Source organism: Ambystoma mexicanum, chromosome 11 (assembly GCF_040938575.1).
Source record: "Ambystoma mexicanum isolate Mex_15411 chromosome 11, UKY_AmexF1_1, whole genome shotgun sequence".
Taxonomy (NCBI): Eukaryota; Metazoa; Chordata; class Amphibia; order Caudata; family Ambystomatidae; genus Ambystoma; species Ambystoma mexicanum.
This window is the reverse complement of record NC_090934.1, coordinates 823,216,752-823,233,661: the sequence shown is the minus strand read 5'-3', so window position 1 is coordinate 823,233,661 and position 16,910 is coordinate 823,216,752. Positions and strand designations below refer to the sequence as shown.

Genomic DNA, 16,910 nt, shown 5'->3' with positions numbered 1-16,910 from the left:
GTTAGCGCGTTCGGCTGTTAACCGAAAAGACGCTGCTGTTTTTGGCACAAAGACACAGAGTGTTCCACTCAGTAAACCTGAGTCATTTCTCCCGTGTTCTCTGGGTTCAGCCTACTGTCCCCTTTTAACACAAGTGCGCAACTGTGGCTTTCTCCTCATAGCAAGTTATGCCTACACAGAGGACATTTGGTGCACTGTTGATGGGCTCTGTCCTCTACTAAATCCCCTGTGTTTGTGGATTAGGGGAGGTAGGGAAGTGCTTGATACCCTGATTTGCTGTGGGAAATAGAGCTATTTTAGAAATATTTTCAGGTTGCCTGGGAAGCATAAGCAAACAGCACACCAATCAGGCCCCAGTGTAAGCACTGCATGAGTCTCTGTGGCGCAATCGGTTAGCGCGTTCGGCTGTTAACCGAAAGGTTGGTGGTTCAAGCCCACCCAGGGACGATGCATTTTGGCTCAGAAATTCAGCATGACCAACTATGAACTTCTGTTTACCTCTCGCAGGTCTCGTCTGCTGACGTCCAAAAAATCCAATAAACTGTAAGCAATTCTTCTCGCTTGCTTTAGTTTTTCAAAACTTGCCATTCAATTCATAAACATCAAGACTTCATGGGAAGGGTTTGGCTGCAGCGTGTACTGATGCACAGAAGGAAGCTATCCTAGCCAGTCTACCTAAAGAAGCAATGAGGCTCTGCAGGTGCATGTACGTCTCCTACCTTTATTCTGTCATCAGACACACCAGGTGGATTGCCACAAGGACCTCGTGCCGCAATGGTAGCGCGTCTGACTCCAGATCAGAAGGTTGTGTGTTCAAATCACGTCGGGGTCATACTTCCTTTTCCCACTCTGAAATACAAAATTGCTCTTCAGTATCTCGTTATTTCAACCTGACTGCATCTTTGTGCTCTGGGCCTAGTTGTTCTGGCGTTTCGAATGTAAGCTTTGCAGCAGGGAAGTATCATATTGACAGACACCCATGAAGGACATGGTCAACCTTTAAAGCAGGCCAATCTCTATGTTTTACTGGATGCAGCAGAAGTATTTCCTCTTTACCATCTCTTCAAGTGGGCCTGACTGATGTGCTGTTTTGTGCACGCTACGTGGGCTTTGTAAAGCATACCTCTGCCATTTGCATGGCCTCCTAGCGCTGTCAATATTTTCGTGTAATCGCTGAATGCTGCACTGTCCTGGGAACTCTAGGTGTGACTAAAGGATATATGTTGGGGCCCCGAAAGGGGGTCGGCAGTCTAGTGGCAATGGGCATCACTTTGCAGTTTGGGTTTGTGAGTTCAGGTACCGGTCTGGTGTCGGAAACCTGTAAGCGCCCTCCCAATCAACTGTCGGTCCTGGATTGTGAGGATTTCCCCTTATACTGGTCTCAGTAGACACATTTCCATTTTACTTTTTCACTCTCGCATTGCCTATTTCTCTCTCTCTCATAGATACATTATAGACAAGAGAGACATTGTCAGCGAGAGGGCTTCACAGCACCTTCCCCCATTTCCCTAAGTGCATTGCAAGGAGCTCTGGGAGGCGTGCACATTTGTCTGAAACACAAAGATCCACTGGCAATAAAAAGCGTAGGTCCCTAGTTTGCATTTCTTAGAATTTGAGGTGACACTCAGAGTTGTCTCGGGCGTGACTGTACCTTTCATAGGAGATGTGCTAATCCCCAAACCCTCTTCCTTTGTCCCAGTAATCTGTCTTAGTGCCTCTAGCAAGTTGTTTTCTGAAACAAAGCTTACCTGAACATCCTGTAAAATTGGTAACTTTTCAGTAGCAGTACAGTGCAGTATATAGCATTCCTGTTGCGCACAGCATCTAGATCCAAAAATTGCTTACTCTACCCCAGAAATTAGAATTCACCCAGTCAAACAGAGGGATCTATAAAGATCATGGCAAGTAGTTAACATAAGCTACTTCCCCCAAGTTCTCTTGGTGCACTCTGCTACCCTCTTTTAACAGAAGAATGCAACTGCAGGTCTTGATTCTCAGCAAGGTACCTACATATAGAAACCTTGGTGCACTCTTGCTAAATCTGCTGGAATGTGTCTTCTATTGTGCCCAAGGTGGTTGTGTATTTGGGGACTCAGGGAAGCAAGGGAGCAGTCTAATGCACTGCAGTGCTAAGAGAGGCATGCCTTTTTCAGAAAAAAGTTCAGGTTTTCTGCCAATCAGAAAAAAATAGCAATGCAATCAGGCCAAAGGCAGAACACACATGCCAGTGAGTCTCTGTGGCGCAATTGGTTAGCGTGTTCGGCTGTTAACCGAAAAGACGCTGCTGTTTTGGGAAAACAAAGACACAGAGTGTTCCACTCAGTAAACCTGAGTCATTTCTCCCGTGTTCTCTGGGTTCAGCCTACTGTCCCCTTTTAACACAAGTGCGCAACTGTGGCTTTCTCCTCATAGCAAGTTATGCCTACACAGAGGACATTTGGTGCACTGTTGATAGGCTCTGTCTTCTACTAAATCCCCTGTGTTTGTGGATTACGGGAGGTAGGGAAGTGCTTGATACCCTGATTTGCTGTGGGAAATAGAGCTATTTTAGAAATATTTTCAGGTTGCCTGGGGAGCATAAGCAAACAGCACACCAATCAGGCCCCAGTGTAAGCACTGCATGAGTCTCTGTGGCACAATCGGTTAGCGCGTTCGGCTGTTAACCGAAAGGTTGGTGGTTCAAGCCCACCCAGGGACGATGCATTTTGGCTCAAAAATTCAGCATGACCAACTATGAACTTCTGTTTACCTCTCGCAGGTCTCGTCTGCTGACGTCCAAAAAATCCAATAAACTGCAAGCAATTCTTCTCGCTTGCTTTAGTTTTTCAAAACTTGCCATTCAATTCATAAACATCAAGACTTCATGGGAAGGGTTTGGCTGCAGCGTGTACTGATGCACAGAAGGAAGCTATCCTAGCCAGTCTACCTAAAGAAGCAATGAGGCTGTGCAGGTGCATGTACGTCTCCTACCATTATTCTGTCATCAGACACCCCAGGTGGACTGCCACAAGGACCTCGTGGCGCAATGGTAGCGCGTCTGACTCCAGATCCGAAGGTTGCGTGTTCAAATCACGTCGGGGTCATATTTGCTTTTCCCACTCTGAAATACAAAATTGCTCTTCAGTATCTCGTTATTTCAACCTGACTGCATCTTTGTGCTCTGGGCCTAGTTGTTCTGGCGTTTCGAATGTAAGCTTTGCAGCAGGGAAGTATCATATTGACAGACACCCATGAAGGACATGGTCAACCTTTAAAGCAGGCCAATCTCTATGTTTTACTGGATGCAGCAGAAGTATTTCCTCTTTACCATCTCTTCAAGTGGGCCTGACTGATGTGCTGTTTTGTGCACGCTACGTGGGCTTTGTAAAGCATACCTCTGCCATTTGCATGGCCTCCTAGCGCTGTCAATATTTTCGTGTAATCGCTGAATGCTGCACTGTCCTGGGAACTCTAGGTGTGACTAAAGGATATATGTTGGGGCCCCGAAAGGGGGTCGGCAGTCTAGTGGCAATGGGCATCACTTTGCAGTTTGGGTTTGTGAGTTCAGGTACCGGTCTGGTGTCGGAAACCTGTAAGCGCCCTCCCAATCAACTGTCGGTCCTGGATTGTGAGGATTTCCCCTTATACTGGTCTCAGTAGACACATTTCCATTTTACTTTTTCACTCTCGCATTGCCTATTTCTCTCTCTCTCATAGATACATTATAGACAAGAGAGACATTGTCAGCGAGAGGGCTTCACAGCACCTTCCCCCATTTCCCTAAGTGCATTGCAAGGAGCTCTGGGAGGCGTGCACATTTGTCTGAAACACAAAGATCCACTGGCAATAAAAAGCGTAGGTCCCTAGTTTGCATTTCTTAGAATTTGAGGTGACACTCAGAGTTGTCTCGGGCGTGACTGTACCTTTCATAGGAGATGTGCTAATCCCCAAACCCTCTTCCTTTGTCCCAGTAATCTGTCTTAGTGCCTCTAGCAAGTTGTTTTCTGAAACAAAGCTTACCTGAACATCCTGTAAAATTGGTAACTTTTCAGTAGCAGTACAGTGCAGTATATAGCATTCCTGTTGCGCACAGCATCTAGATCCAAAAATTGCTTACTCTACCCCAGAAATTAGAATTCACCCAGTCAAACAGAGGGATCTATAAAGATCATGGCAAGTAGTTAACATAAGCTACTTCCCCCAAGTTCTCTTGGTGCACTCTGCTACCCTCTTTTAACAGAAGAATGCAACTGCAGGTCTTGATTCTCAGCAAGGTACCTACATATAGAAACCTTGGTGCACTCTTGCTAAATCTGCTGGAATGTGTCTTCTATTGTGCCCAAGGTGGTTGTGTATTTGGGGACTCAGGGAAGCAAGGGAGCAGTCTAATGCACTGCAGTGCTAAGAGAGGCATGCCTTTTTCAGAAAAAAGTTCAGGTTTTCTGCCAATCAGAAAAAAATAGCAATGCAATCAGGCCAAAGGCAGAACACACATGCCAGTGAGTCTCTGTGGCGCAATTGGTTAGCGTGTTCGGCTGTTAACCGAAAAGACGCTGCTGTTTTGGGAAAACAAAGACACAGAGTGTTCCACTCAGTAAACCTGAGTCATTTCTCCCGTGTTCTCTGGGTTCAGCCTACTGTCCCCTTTTAACACAAGTGCGCAACTGTGGCTTTCTCCTCATAGCAAGTTATGCCTACACAGAGGACATTTGGTGCACTGTTGATAGGCTCTGTCTTCTACTAAATCCCCTGTGTTTGTGGATTACGGGAGGTAGGGAAGTGCTTGATACCCTGATTTGCTGTGGGAAATAGAGCTATTTTAGAAATATTTTCAGGTTGCCTGGGGAGCATAAGCAAACAGCACACCAATCAGGCCCCAGTGTAAGCACTGCATGAGTCTCTGTGGCACAATCGGTTAGCGCGTTCGGCTGTTAACCGAAAGGTTGGTGGTTCAAGCCCACCCAGGGACGATGCATTTTGGCTCAAAAATTCAGCATGACCAACTATGAACTTCTGTTTACCTCTCGCAGGTCTCGTCTGCTGACGTCCAAAAAATCCAATAAACTGCAAGCAATTCTTCTCGCTTGCTTTAGTTTTTCAAAACTTGCCATTCAATTCATAAACATCAAGACTTCATGGGAAGGGTTTGGCTGCAGCGTGTACTGATGCACAGAAGGAAGCTATCCTAGCCAGTCTACCTAAAGAAGCAATGAGGCTGTGCAGGTGCATGTACGTCTCCTACCATTATTCTGTCATCAGACACCCCAGGTGGACTGCCACAAGGACCTCGTGGCGCAATGGTAGCGCGTCTGACTCCAGATCCGAAGGTTGCGTGTTCAAATCACGTCGGGGTCATATTTGCTTTTCCCACTCTGAAATACAAAATTGCTCTTCAGTATCTCGTTATTTCAACCTGACTGCATCTTTGTGCTCTGGGCCTAGTTGTTCTGGCGTTTCGAATGTAAGCTTTGCAGCAGGGAAGTATCATATTGACAGACACCCATGAAGGACATGGTCAACCTTTAAAGCAGGCCAATCTCTATGTTTTACTGGATGCAGCAGAAGTATTTCCTCTTTACCATCTCTTCAAGTGGGCCTGACTGATGTGCTGTTTTGTGCACGCTACGTGGGCTTTGTAAAGCATACCTCTGCCATTTGCATGGCCTCCTAGCGCTGTCAATATTTTCGTGTAATCGCTGAATGCTGCACTGTCCTGGGAACTCTAGGTGTGACTAAATGATATATGCTGGGGCCGCGAAAGGGGGTCGGCAGTCTAGTGGCAATGCCCATCACTTTGCAGTTTGGGTTTGTGAGTTCAGGTACCGGTCTGGTGTCGGAAACCTGTAAGCGCCCTCCCAATCAACTGTCGGTCCTGGATTGTGAGGATTTCCCCTTATACTGGTGTCAGTAGACACATTTCCATTTTACTTTTTCACTCTCGCATTGCCTATTTCTCTCTCTCTCATAGATACATTATAGACAAGAGAGACATTGTCAGCGAGAGGGTTGCACAGCACCTTCCCCCATTTCCCTAAGTGCATTGCAAGGGGCTCTGGGAGGCGTGCACATTTGTCTGAAACACAAAATCCACTGGCAATAAAAGGCGTAGGACCCCAGTTCGCATTTCTTAGAATTTGAGGAGGCACTCAGAGTTGTCTCGGGCGTGACTGTACCTTTCATAGGAGATGTGCTAATCCCCAAACCCTCTTCCTTTGTCCCAGTAATCTGTCCTAGGGCCTCTAGCAAGTTGTTTTCTGAAACAAAGCTTACCTGAACATCCTGTAAAATTGGTAACTTTTCAGTAGCAGTACAGTGCAGTATATAGCATTCCTGTTGCGCACAGCATCTAGATCCAAAAATTGCATACTCTACCCCAGAAATTAGAATTCACCCAGTCAAACAGAGGGATCTATAAAGATCATGGCAAGTAGTTAACATAAGCTACTTCCCCCAAGTTCTCTTGGTGCACTCTGCTGCCCTCTTTTAACAGAAGAATGCAACTGCAGGTCTTGCTTCTCAGCAAGGTACCTACATATAGAAACCTTGGTGCACTCTTGCTAAATCTGCTGGAATGTGTCTTCTATTGTGCCCAAGGTGGTTGTGTATTTGGGGACTCAGGGAAGCAAGGGAGCAGTCTAATGCACTGCAGTGCTAAGAGAGGCATGCCTTTTTCAGAAAAAAGTTCAGGTTTTCTGCCAATCAGAAAAAAATAGCAATGCAATCATGCCAAAGGCAGAACACACATGCCAGTGAGTCTCTGTGGCACAATTGGTTAGCGCGTTCGGCTGTTAACCGAAAAGACGCTGCTGTTTTTGGCACAAAGACACAGAGTGTTCCACTCAGTAAACCTGAGTCATTTCTCCCGTGTTCTCTGGGTTCAGCCTACTGTCCCCTTTTAACACAAGTGCGCAACTGTGGCTTTCTCCTCATAGCAAGTTATGCCTACACAGAGGGCATTTGGTGCACTGTTGATGGGCTCTGTCCTCTACTAAATCCCCTGTGTTTGTGGATTAGGGGAGGTAGGGAAGTGCTTGATACCCTGATTTGCTGTGGGAAATAGAGCTATTTTAGAAATATTTTCAGGTTGCCTGGGAAGCATAAGCAAACAGCACACCAATTGTGGCGCAATCGGTTAGCGCGTTCGGCTGTTAACCGAAAAGACGCTGCTGTTTTTGGCACAAAGACACAGAGTGTTCCACTCAGTAAACCTGAGTCATTTCTCCCGTGTTCTCTGGGTTCAGCCTACTGTCCCCTTTTAACACAAGTGCGCAACTGTGGCTTTCTCCTCATAGCAAGTTATGCCTACACAGAGGGCATTTGGTGCACTGTTGATGGGCTCTGTCCTCTACTAAATCCCCTGTGTTTGTGGATTAGGGGAGGTAGGGAAGTGCTTGATACCCTGATTTGCTGTGGGAAATAGAGCTATTTTAGAAATATTTTCAGGTTGCCTGGGAAGCATAAGCAAACAGCACACCAATTGTGGCGCAATCGGTTAGCGCGTTCGGCTGTTAACCGAAAAGACGCTGCTGTTTTTGGCACAAAGACACAGAGTGTTCCACTCAGTAAACCTGAGTCATTTCTCCCGTGTTCTCTGGGTTCAGCCTACTGTCCCCTTTTAACACAAGTGCGCAACTGTGGCTTTCTCCTCATAGCAAGTTATGCCTACACAGAGGACATTTGGTGCACTGTTGATGGGCTCTGTCCTCTACTAAATCCCCTGTGTTTGTGGATTAGGGGAGGTAGGGAAGTGCTTGATACCCTGATTTGCTGTGGGAAATAGAGCTATTTTAGAAATATTTTCAGGTTGCCTGGGAAGCATAAGCAAACAGCACACCAATCAGGCCCCAGTGTAAGCACTGCATGAGTCTCTGTGGCGCAATCGGTTAGCGCGTTCGGCTGTTAACCGAAAGGTTGGTGGTTCAAGCCCACCCAGGGACGATGCATTTTGGCTCAGAAATTCAGCATGACCAACTATGAACTTCTGTTTACCTCTCGCAGGTCTCGTCTGCTGACGTCCAAAAAATCCAATAAACTGTAAGCAATTCTTCTCGCTTGCTTTAGTTTTTCAAAACTTGCCATTCAATTCATAAACATCAAGACTTCATGGGAAGGGTTTGGCTGCAGCGTGTACTGATGCACAGAAGGAAGCTATCCTAGCCAGTCTACCTAAAGAAGCAATGAGGCTCTGCAGGTGCATGTACGTCTCCTACCTTTATTCTGTCATCAGACACACCAGGTGGATTGCCACAAGGACCTCGTGCCGCAATGGTAGCGCGTCTGACTCCAGATCAGAAGGTTGTGTGTTCAAATCACGTCGGGGTCATACTTCCTTTTCCCACTCTGAAATACAAAATTGCTCTTCAGTATCTCGTTATTTCAACCTGACTGCATCTTTGTGCTCTGGGCCTAGTTGTTCTGGCGTTTCGAATGTAAGCTTTGCAGCAGGGAAGTATCATATTGACAGACACCCATGAAGGACATGGTCAACCTTTAAAGCAGGCCAATCTCTATGTTTTACTGGATGCAGCAGAAGTATTTCCTCTTTACCATCTCTTCAAGTGGGCCTGACTGATGTGCTGTTTTGTGCACGCTACGTGGGCTTTGTAAAGCATACCTCTGCCATTTGCATGGCCTCCTAGCGCTGTCAATATTTTCGTGTAATCGCTGAATGCTGCACTGTCCTGGGAACTCTAGGTGTGACTAAAGGATATATGTTGGGGCCCCGAAAGGGGGTCGGCAGTCTAGTGGCAATGGGCATCACTTTGCAGTTTGGGTTTGTGAGTTCAGGTACCGGTCTGGTGTCGGAAACCTGTAAGCGCCCTCCCAATCAACTGTCGGTCCTGGATTGTGAGGATTTCCCCTTATACTGGTCTCAGTAGACACATTTCCATTTTACTTTTTCACTCTCGCATTGCCTATTTCTCTCTCTCTCATAGATACATTATAGACAAGAGAGACATTGTCAGCGAGAGGGCTTCACAGCACCTTCCCCCATTTCCCTAAGTGCATTGCAAGGAGCTCTGGGAGGCGTGCACATTTGTCTGAAACACAAAGATCCACTGGCAATAAAAAGCGTAGGTCCCTAGTTTGCATTTCTTAGAATTTGAGGTGACACTCAGAGTTGTCTCGGGCGTGACTGTACCTTTCATAGGAGATGTGCTAATCCCCAAACCCTCTTCCTTTGTCCCAGTAATCTGTCTTAGTGCCTCTAGCAAGTTGTTTTCTGAAACAAAGCTTACCTGAACATCCTGTAAAATTGGTAACTTTTCAGTAGCAGTACAGTGCAGTATATAGCATTCCTGTTGCGCACAGCATCTAGATCCAAAAATTGCTTACTCTACCCCAGAAATTAGAATTCACCCAGTCAAACAGAGGGATCTATAAAGATCATGGCAAGTAGTTAACATAAGCTACTTCCCCCAAGTTCTCTTGGTGCACTCTGCTACCCTCTTTTAACAGAAGAATGCAACTGCAGGTCTTGATTCTCAGCAAGGTACCTACATATAGAAACCTTGGTGCACTCTTGCTAAATCTGCTGGAATGTGTCTTCTATTGTGCCCAAGGTGGTTGTGTATTTGGGGACTCAGGGAAGCAAGGGAGCAGTCTAATGCACTGCAGTGCTAAGAGAGGCATGCCTTTTTCAGAAAAAAGTTCAGGTTTTCTGCCAATCAGAAAAAAATAGCAATGCAATCAGGCCAAAGGCAGAACACACATGCCAGTGAGTCTCTGTGGCGCAATTGGTTAGCGTGTTCGGCTGTTAACCGAAAAGACGCTGCTGTTTTGGGAAAACAAAGACACAGAGTGTTCCACTCAGTAAACCTGAGTCATTTCTCCCGTGTTCTCTGGGTTCAGCCTACTGTCCCCTTTTAACACAAGTGCGCAACTGTGGCTTTCTCCTCATAGCAAGTTATGCCTACACAGAGGACATTTGGTGCACTGTTGATAGGCTCTGTCTTCTACTAAATCCCCTGTGTTTGTGGATTACGGGAGGTAGGGAAGTGCTTGATACCCTGATTTGCTGTGGGAAATAGAGCTATTTTAGAAATATTTTCAGGTTGCCTGGGGAGCATAAGCAAACAGCACACCAATCAGGCCCCAGTGTAAGCACTGCATGAGTCTCTGTGGCACAATCGGTTAGCGCGTTCGGCTGTTAACCGAAAGGTTGGTGGTTCAAGCCCACCCAGGGACGATGCATTTTGGCTCAAAAATTCAGCATGACCAACTATGAACTTCTGTTTACCTCTCGCAGGTCTCGTCTGCTGACGTCCAAAAAATCCAATAAACTGCAAGCAATTCTTCTCGCTTGCTTTAGTTTTTCAAAACTTGCCATTCAATTCATAAACATCAAGACTTCATGGGAAGGGTTTGGCTGCAGCGTGTACTGATGCACAGAAGGAAGCTATCCTAGCCAGTCTACCTAAAGAAGCAATGAGGCTGTGCAGGTGCATGTACGTCTCCTACCATTATTCTGTCATCAGACACCCCAGGTGGACTGCCACAAGGACCTCGTGGCGCAATGGTAGCGCGTCTGACTCCAGATCCGAAGGTTGCGTGTTCAAATCACGTCGGGGTCATATTTGCTTTTCCCACTCTGAAATACAAAATTGCTCTTCAGTATCTCGTTATTTCAACCTGACTGCATCTTTGTGCTCTGGGCCTAGTTGTTCTGGCGTTTCGAATGTAAGCTTTGCAGCAGGGAAGTATCATATTGACAGACACCCATGAAGGACATGGTCAACCTTTAAAGCAGGCCAATCTCTATGTTTTACTGGATGCAGCAGAAGTATTTCCTCTTTACCATCTCTTCAAGTGGGCCTGACTGATGTGCTGTTTTGTGCACGCTACGTGGGCTTTGTAAAGCATACCTCTGCCATTTGCATGGCCTCCTAGCGCTGTCAATATTTTCGTGTAATCGCTGAATGCTGCACTGTCCTGGGAACTCTAGGTGTGACTAAAGGATATATGTTGGGGCCCCGAAAGGGGGTCGGCAGTCTAGTGGCAATGGGCATCACTTTGCAGTTTGGGTTTGTGAGTTCAGGTACCGGTCTGGTGTCGGAAACCTGTAAGCGCCCTCCCAATCAACTGTCGGTCCTGGATTGTGAGGATTTCCCCTTATACTGGTCTCAGTAGACACATTTCCATTTTACTTTTTCACTCTCGCATTGCCTATTTCTCTCTCTCTCATAGATACATTATAGACAAGAGAGACATTGTCAGCGAGAGGGCTTCACAGCACCTTCCCCCATTTCCCTAAGTGCATTGCAAGGAGCTCTGGGAGGCGTGCACATTTGTCTGAAACACAAAGATCCACTGGCAATAAAAAGCGTAGGTCCCTAGTTTGCATTTCTTAGAATTTGAGGTGACACTCAGAGTTGTCTCGGGCGTGACTGTACCTTTCATAGGAGATGTGCTAATCCCCAAACCCTCTTCCTTTGTCCCAGTAATCTGTCTTAGTGCCTCTAGCAAGTTGTTTTCTGAAACAAAGCTTACCTGAACATCCTGTAAAATTGGTAACTTTTCAGTAGCAGTACAGTGCAGTATATAGCATTCCTGTTGCGCACAGCATCTAGATCCAAAAATTGCTTACTCTACCCCAGAAATTAGAATTCACCCAGTCAAACAGAGGGATCTATAAAGATCATGGCAAGTAGTTAACATAAGCTACTTCCCCCAAGTTCTCTTGGTGCACTCTGCTACCCTCTTTTAACAGAAGAATGCAACTGCAGGTCTTGATTCTCAGCAAGGTACCTACATATAGAAACCTTGGTGCACTCTTGCTAAATCTGCTGGAATGTGTCTTCTATTGTGCCCAAGGTGGTTGTGTATTTGGGGACTCAGGGAAGCAAGGGAGCAGTCTAATGCACTGCAGTGCTAAGAGAGGCATGCCTTTTTCAGAAAAAAGTTCAGGTTTTCTGCCAATCAGAAAAAAATAGCAATGCAATCAGGCCAAAGGCAGAACACACATGCCAGTGAGTCTCTGTGGCGCAATTGGTTAGCGTGTTCGGCTGTTAACCGAAAAGACGCTGCTGTTTTGGGAAAACAAAGACACAGAGTGTTCCACTCAGTAAACCTGAGTCATTTCTCCCGTGTTCTCTGGGTTCAGCCTACTGTCCCCTTTTAACACAAGTGCGCAACTGTGGCTTTCTCCTCATAGCAAGTTATGCCTACACAGAGGACATTTGGTGCACTGTTGATAGGCTCTGTCTTCTACTAAATCCCCTGTGTTTGTGGATTACGGGAGGTAGGGAAGTGCTTGATACCCTGATTTGCTGTGGGAAATAGAGCTATTTTAGAAATATTTTCAGGTTGCCTGGGGAGCATAAGCAAACAGCACACCAATCAGGCCCCAGTGTAAGCACTGCATGAGTCTCTGTGGCACAATCGGTTAGCGCGTTCGGCTGTTAACCGAAAGGTTGGTGGTTCAAGCCCACCCAGGGACGATGCATTTTGGCTCAAAAATTCAGCATGACCAACTATGAACTTCTGTTTACCTCTCGCAGGTCTCGTCTGCTGACGTCCAAAAAATCCAATAAACTGCAAGCAATTCTTCTCGCTTGCTTTAGTTTTTCAAAACTTGCCATTCAATTCATAAACATCAAGACTTCATGGGAAGGGTTTGGCTGCAGCGTGTACTGATGCACAGAAGGAAGCTATCCTAGCCAGTCTACCTAAAGAAGCAATGAGGCTGTGCAGGTGCATGTACGTCTCCTACCATTATTCTGTCATCAGACACCCCAGGTGGACTGCCACAAGGACCTCGTGGCGCAATGGTAGCGCGTCTGACTCCAGATCCGAAGGTTGCGTGTTCAAATCACGTCGGGGTCATATTTGCTTTTCCCACTCTGAAATACAAAATTGCTCTTCAGTATCTCGTTATTTCAACCTGACTGCATCTTTGTGCTCTGGGCCTAGTTGTTCTGGCGTTTCGAATGTAAGCTTTGCAGCAGGGAAGTATCATATTGACAGACACCCATGAAGGACATGGTCAACCTTTAAAGCAGGCCAATCTCTATGTTTTACTGGATGCAGCAGAAGTATTTCCTCTTTACCATCTCTTCAAGTGGGCCTGACTGATGTGCTGTTTTGTGCACGCTACGTGGGCTTTGTAAAGCATACCTCTGCCATTTGCATGGCCTCCTAGCGCTGTCAATATTTTCGTGTAATCGCTGAATGCTGCACTGTCCTGGGAACTCTAGGTGTGACTAAATGATATATGCTGGGGCCGCGAAAGGGGGTCGGCAGTCTAGTGGCAATGCCCATCACTTTGCAGTTTGGGTTTGTGAGTTCAGGTACCGGTCTGGTGTCGGAAACCTGTAAGCGCCCTCCCAATCAACTGTCGGTCCTGGATTGTGAGGATTTCCCCTTATACTGGTGTCAGTAGACACATTTCCATTTTACTTTTTCACTCTCGCATTGCCTATTTCTCTCTCTCTCATAGATACATTATAGACAAGAGAGACATTGTCAGCGAGAGGGTTGCACAGCACCTTCCCCCATTTCCCTAAGTGCATTGCAAGGGGCTCTGGGAGGCGTGCACATTTGTCTGAAACACAAAATCCACTGGCAATAAAAGGCGTAGGACCCCAGTTCGCATTTCTTAGAATTTGAGGAGGCACTCAGAGTTGTCTCGGGCGTGACTGTACCTTTCATAGGAGATGTGCTAATCCCCAAACCCTCTTCCTTTGTCCCAGTAATCTGTCCTAGGGCCTCTAGCAAGTTGTTTTCTGAAACAAAGCTTACCTGAACATCCTGTAAAATTGGTAACTTTTCAGTAGCAGTACAGTGCAGTATATAGCATTCCTGTTGCGCACAGCATCTAGATCCAAAAATTGCATACTCTACCCCAGAAATTAGAATTCACCCAGTCAAACAGAGGGATCTATAAAGATCATGGCAAGTAGTTAACATAAGCTACTTCCCCCAAGTTCTCTTGGTGCACTCTGCTGCCCTCTTTTAACAGAAGAATGCAACTGCAGGTCTTGCTTCTCAGCAAGGTACCTACATATAGAAACCTTGGTGCACTCTTGCTAAATCTGCTGGAATGTGTCTTCTATTGTGCCCAAGGTGGTTGTGTATTTGGGGACTCAGGGAAGCAAGGGAGCAGTCTAATGCACTGCAGTGCTAAGAGAGGCATGCCTTTTTCAGAAAAAAGTTCAGGTTTTCTGCCAATCAGAAAAAAATAGCAATGCAATCATGCCAAAGGCAGAACACACATGCCAGTGAGTCTCTGTGGCACAATTGGTTAGCGCGTTCGGCTGTTAACCGAAAAGACGCTGCTGTTTTTGGCACAAAGACACAGAGTGTTCCACTCAGTAAACCTGAGTCATTTCTCCCGTGTTCTCTGGGTTCAGCCTACTGTCCCCTTTTAACACAAGTGCGCAACTGTGGCTTTCTCCTCATAGCAAGTTATGCCTACACAGAGGGCATTTGGTGCACTGTTGATGGGCTCTGTCCTCTACTAAATCCCCTGTGTTTGTGGATTAGGGGAGGTAGGGAAGTGCTTGATACCCTGATTTGCTGTGGGAAATAGAGCTATTTTAGAAATATTTTCAGGTTGCCTGGGAAGCATAAGCAAACAGCACACCAATTGTGGCGCAATCGGTTAGCGCGTTCGGCTGTTAACCGAAAAGACGCTGCTGTTTTTGGCACAAAGACACAGAGTGTTCCACTCAGTAAACCTGAGTCATTTCTCCCGTGTTCTCTGGGTTCAGCCTACTGTCCCCTTTTAACACAAGTGCGCAACTGTGGCTTTCTCCTCATAGCAAGTTATGCCTACACAGAGGACATTTGGTGCACTGTTGATGGGCTCTGTCCTCTACTAAATCCCCTGTGTTTGTGGATTAGGGGAGGTAGGGAAGTGCTTGATACCCTGATTTGCTGTGGGAAATAGAGCTATTTTAGAAATATTTTCAGGTTGCCTGGGAAGCATAAGCAAACAGCACACCAATCAGGCCCCAGTGTAAGCACTGCATGAGTCTCTGTGGCGCAATCGGTTAGCGCGTTCGGCTGTTAACCGAAAGGTTGGTGGTTCAAGCCCACCCAGGGACGATGCATTTTGGCTCAAAAATTCAGCATGACCAACTATGAACTTCTGTTTACCTCTCGCAGGTCTCGTCTGCTGACGTCCAAAAAATCCAATAAACTGTAAGCAATTCTTCTCGCTTGCTTTAGTTTTTCAAAACTTGCCATTCAATTCATAAACATCAAGACTTCATGGGAAGGGTTTGGCTGCAGCGTGTACTGATGCACAGAAGGAAGCTATCCTAGCCAGTCTACCTAAAGAAGCAATGAGGCTCTGCAGGTGCATGTACGTCTCCTACCTTTATTCTGTCATCAGACACACCAGGTGGATTGCCACAAGGACCTCGTGCTGCAATGGTAGCGCGTCTGACTCCAGATCAGAAGGTTGTGTGTTCAAATCACGTCGGGGTCATACTTCCTTTTCCCACTCTGAAATACAAAATTGCTCTTCAGTATCTCGTTATTTCAACCTGACTGCATCTTTGTGCTCTGGGCCTAGTTGTTCTGGCGTTTCGAATGTAAGCTTTGCAGCAGGGAAGTATCATATTGACAGACACCCATGAAGGACATGGTCAACCTTTAAAGCAGGCCAATCTCTATGTTTTACTGGATGCAGCAGAAGTATTTCCTCTTTACCATCTCTTCAAGTGGGCCTGACTGATGTGCTGTTTTGTGCACGCTACGTGGGCTTTGTAAAGCATACCTCTGCCATTTGCATGGCCTCCTAGCGCTGTCAATATTTTCGTGTAATCGCTGAATGCTGCACTGTCCTGGGAACTCTAGGTGTGACTAAAGGATATATGTTGGGGCCCCGAAAGGGGGTCGGCAGTCTAGTGGCAATGGGCATCACTTTGCAGTTTGGGTTTGTGAGTTCAGGTACCGGTCTGGTGTCGGAAACCTGTAAGCGCCCTCCCAATCAACTGTCAGTCCTGGATTGTGAGGATTTCCCCTTATACTGGTCTCAGTAGACACATTTCCATTTGGCTTTTTCACTCTCGCATTGCCTATTTCTCTCTCTCTCATAGATACATTATAGACAAGAGAGACATTGTCAGCGAGAGGGTTGCACAGCACCTTCCCCCATTTCCCTAAGTGCATTGCATGGGGCTCTGGGAGGCGTGCACATTTGTCTGAAACACAAAGATCCACTGGCAATAAAAGGCGTAGGACCCCAGTTCGCATTTCTTAGAATTTGAGGAGGCACTCAGAGTTGTCTCGGGCGTGACTGTACCTTTCATAGGAGATGTGCTAATCCCCAAACCCTCTTCCTTTGTCCCAGTAATCTGTCCTAGGGCCTCTAGCAAGATGTTTTCTGAAACAAATCTTACCTGAACATCCTGTAAAATTGGTAACTTTTCAGTAGCAGTACAGTGCAGTATATAGCATTCCTGTTGCGCACAGCATCTAGATCCAAAAATTGCATACTCTACCTCAGAAATTAGAATTCACCCAGTCAAACAGAGGGATCTATAAAGATCATGGCAAGTAGTTAACATAAGCTACTTCCCCCAAGTTCTCTTGGTGCACTCTGCTGCCCTCTTTTAACAGAAGAATGCAACTGCAGGTCTTGCTTCTCAGCAAGGTACCTACATATAGAAACCTTGGTGCACTCTTGCTAAATCTGCTGGAATGTGTCTTCTATTGTGCCCAAGGTGGTTGTGTATTTGGGGACTCAGGGAAGCAAGGGAGCAGTCTAATGCACTGCAGTGCTAAGAGAGGCATGCCTTTTTCAGAAAAAAGTTCAGGTTTTCTGCCAATCAGAAAAAAATAGCAATGCAATCAGGCCAAAGGCAGAACACACATGCCAGTGAGTCTCTGTGGCGCAATTGGTTAGCACGTTCGGCTGTTAACCGAAAAGACGCTGCTGTTTTTGGCACAAAGACACAGAGTGTTCCACTCAGTAAACCTGA

The 16,910-nt window shown here is 46.3% G+C and overlaps 13 non-coding genes across 13 annotated transcripts; all 13 read left to right on the top strand.

Annotated features, from left to right (window-relative positions):
• The first annotated feature begins 373 nt into the window (after positions 1–373).
• On the top strand, positions 374–447 carry TRNAN-GUU (transfer RNA asparagine (anticodon GUU)). The gene has a single exon. It is a non-coding gene; the product is annotated as a tRNA-Asn (tRNA).
• Positions 448–760: 313 nt separating this feature from the next.
• TRNAW-CCA (transfer RNA tryptophan (anticodon CCA)) lies at positions 761–832 on the top strand. The gene has a single exon. It is a non-coding gene; the product is annotated as a tRNA-Trp (tRNA).
• A 1,792-nt stretch (positions 833–2,624) lies between these two features.
• On the top strand, positions 2,625–2,698 carry TRNAN-GUU (transfer RNA asparagine (anticodon GUU)). Its single transcript has one exon. It is a non-coding gene; the product is annotated as a tRNA-Asn (tRNA).
• A 313-nt stretch (positions 2,699–3,011) lies between these two features.
• Positions 3,012–3,083, top strand: TRNAW-CCA (transfer RNA tryptophan (anticodon CCA)). The gene has a single exon. It is a non-coding gene; the product is annotated as a tRNA-Trp (tRNA).
• Positions 3,084–4,875: 1,792 nt separating this feature from the next.
• On the top strand, positions 4,876–4,949 carry TRNAN-GUU (transfer RNA asparagine (anticodon GUU)). Its single transcript has one exon. It is a non-coding gene; the product is annotated as a tRNA-Asn (tRNA).
• Positions 4,950–5,262: 313 nt separating this feature from the next.
• TRNAW-CCA (transfer RNA tryptophan (anticodon CCA)) lies at positions 5,263–5,334 on the top strand. Its single transcript has one exon. It is a non-coding gene; the product is annotated as a tRNA-Trp (tRNA).
• Positions 5,335–7,843: 2,509 nt separating this feature from the next.
• TRNAN-GUU (transfer RNA asparagine (anticodon GUU)) lies at positions 7,844–7,917 on the top strand. Its single transcript has one exon. It is a non-coding gene; the product is annotated as a tRNA-Asn (tRNA).
• A 313-nt stretch (positions 7,918–8,230) lies between these two features.
• Positions 8,231–8,302, top strand: TRNAW-CCA (transfer RNA tryptophan (anticodon CCA)). Its single transcript has one exon. It is a non-coding gene; the product is annotated as a tRNA-Trp (tRNA).
• Positions 8,303–10,094: 1,792 nt separating this feature from the next.
• On the top strand, positions 10,095–10,168 carry TRNAN-GUU (transfer RNA asparagine (anticodon GUU)). The gene has a single exon. It is a non-coding gene; the product is annotated as a tRNA-Asn (tRNA).
• A 313-nt stretch (positions 10,169–10,481) lies between these two features.
• On the top strand, positions 10,482–10,553 carry TRNAW-CCA (transfer RNA tryptophan (anticodon CCA)). The gene has a single exon. It is a non-coding gene; the product is annotated as a tRNA-Trp (tRNA).
• Positions 10,554–12,345: 1,792 nt separating this feature from the next.
• On the top strand, positions 12,346–12,419 carry TRNAN-GUU (transfer RNA asparagine (anticodon GUU)). Its single transcript has one exon. It is a non-coding gene; the product is annotated as a tRNA-Asn (tRNA).
• Positions 12,420–12,732: 313 nt separating this feature from the next.
• On the top strand, positions 12,733–12,804 carry TRNAW-CCA (transfer RNA tryptophan (anticodon CCA)). Its single transcript has one exon. It is a non-coding gene; the product is annotated as a tRNA-Trp (tRNA).
• Positions 12,805–14,953: 2,149 nt separating this feature from the next.
• On the top strand, positions 14,954–15,027 carry TRNAN-GUU (transfer RNA asparagine (anticodon GUU)). The gene has a single exon. It is a non-coding gene; the product is annotated as a tRNA-Asn (tRNA).
• The last annotated feature ends 1,883 nt before the right edge of the window (positions 15,028–16,910 follow it).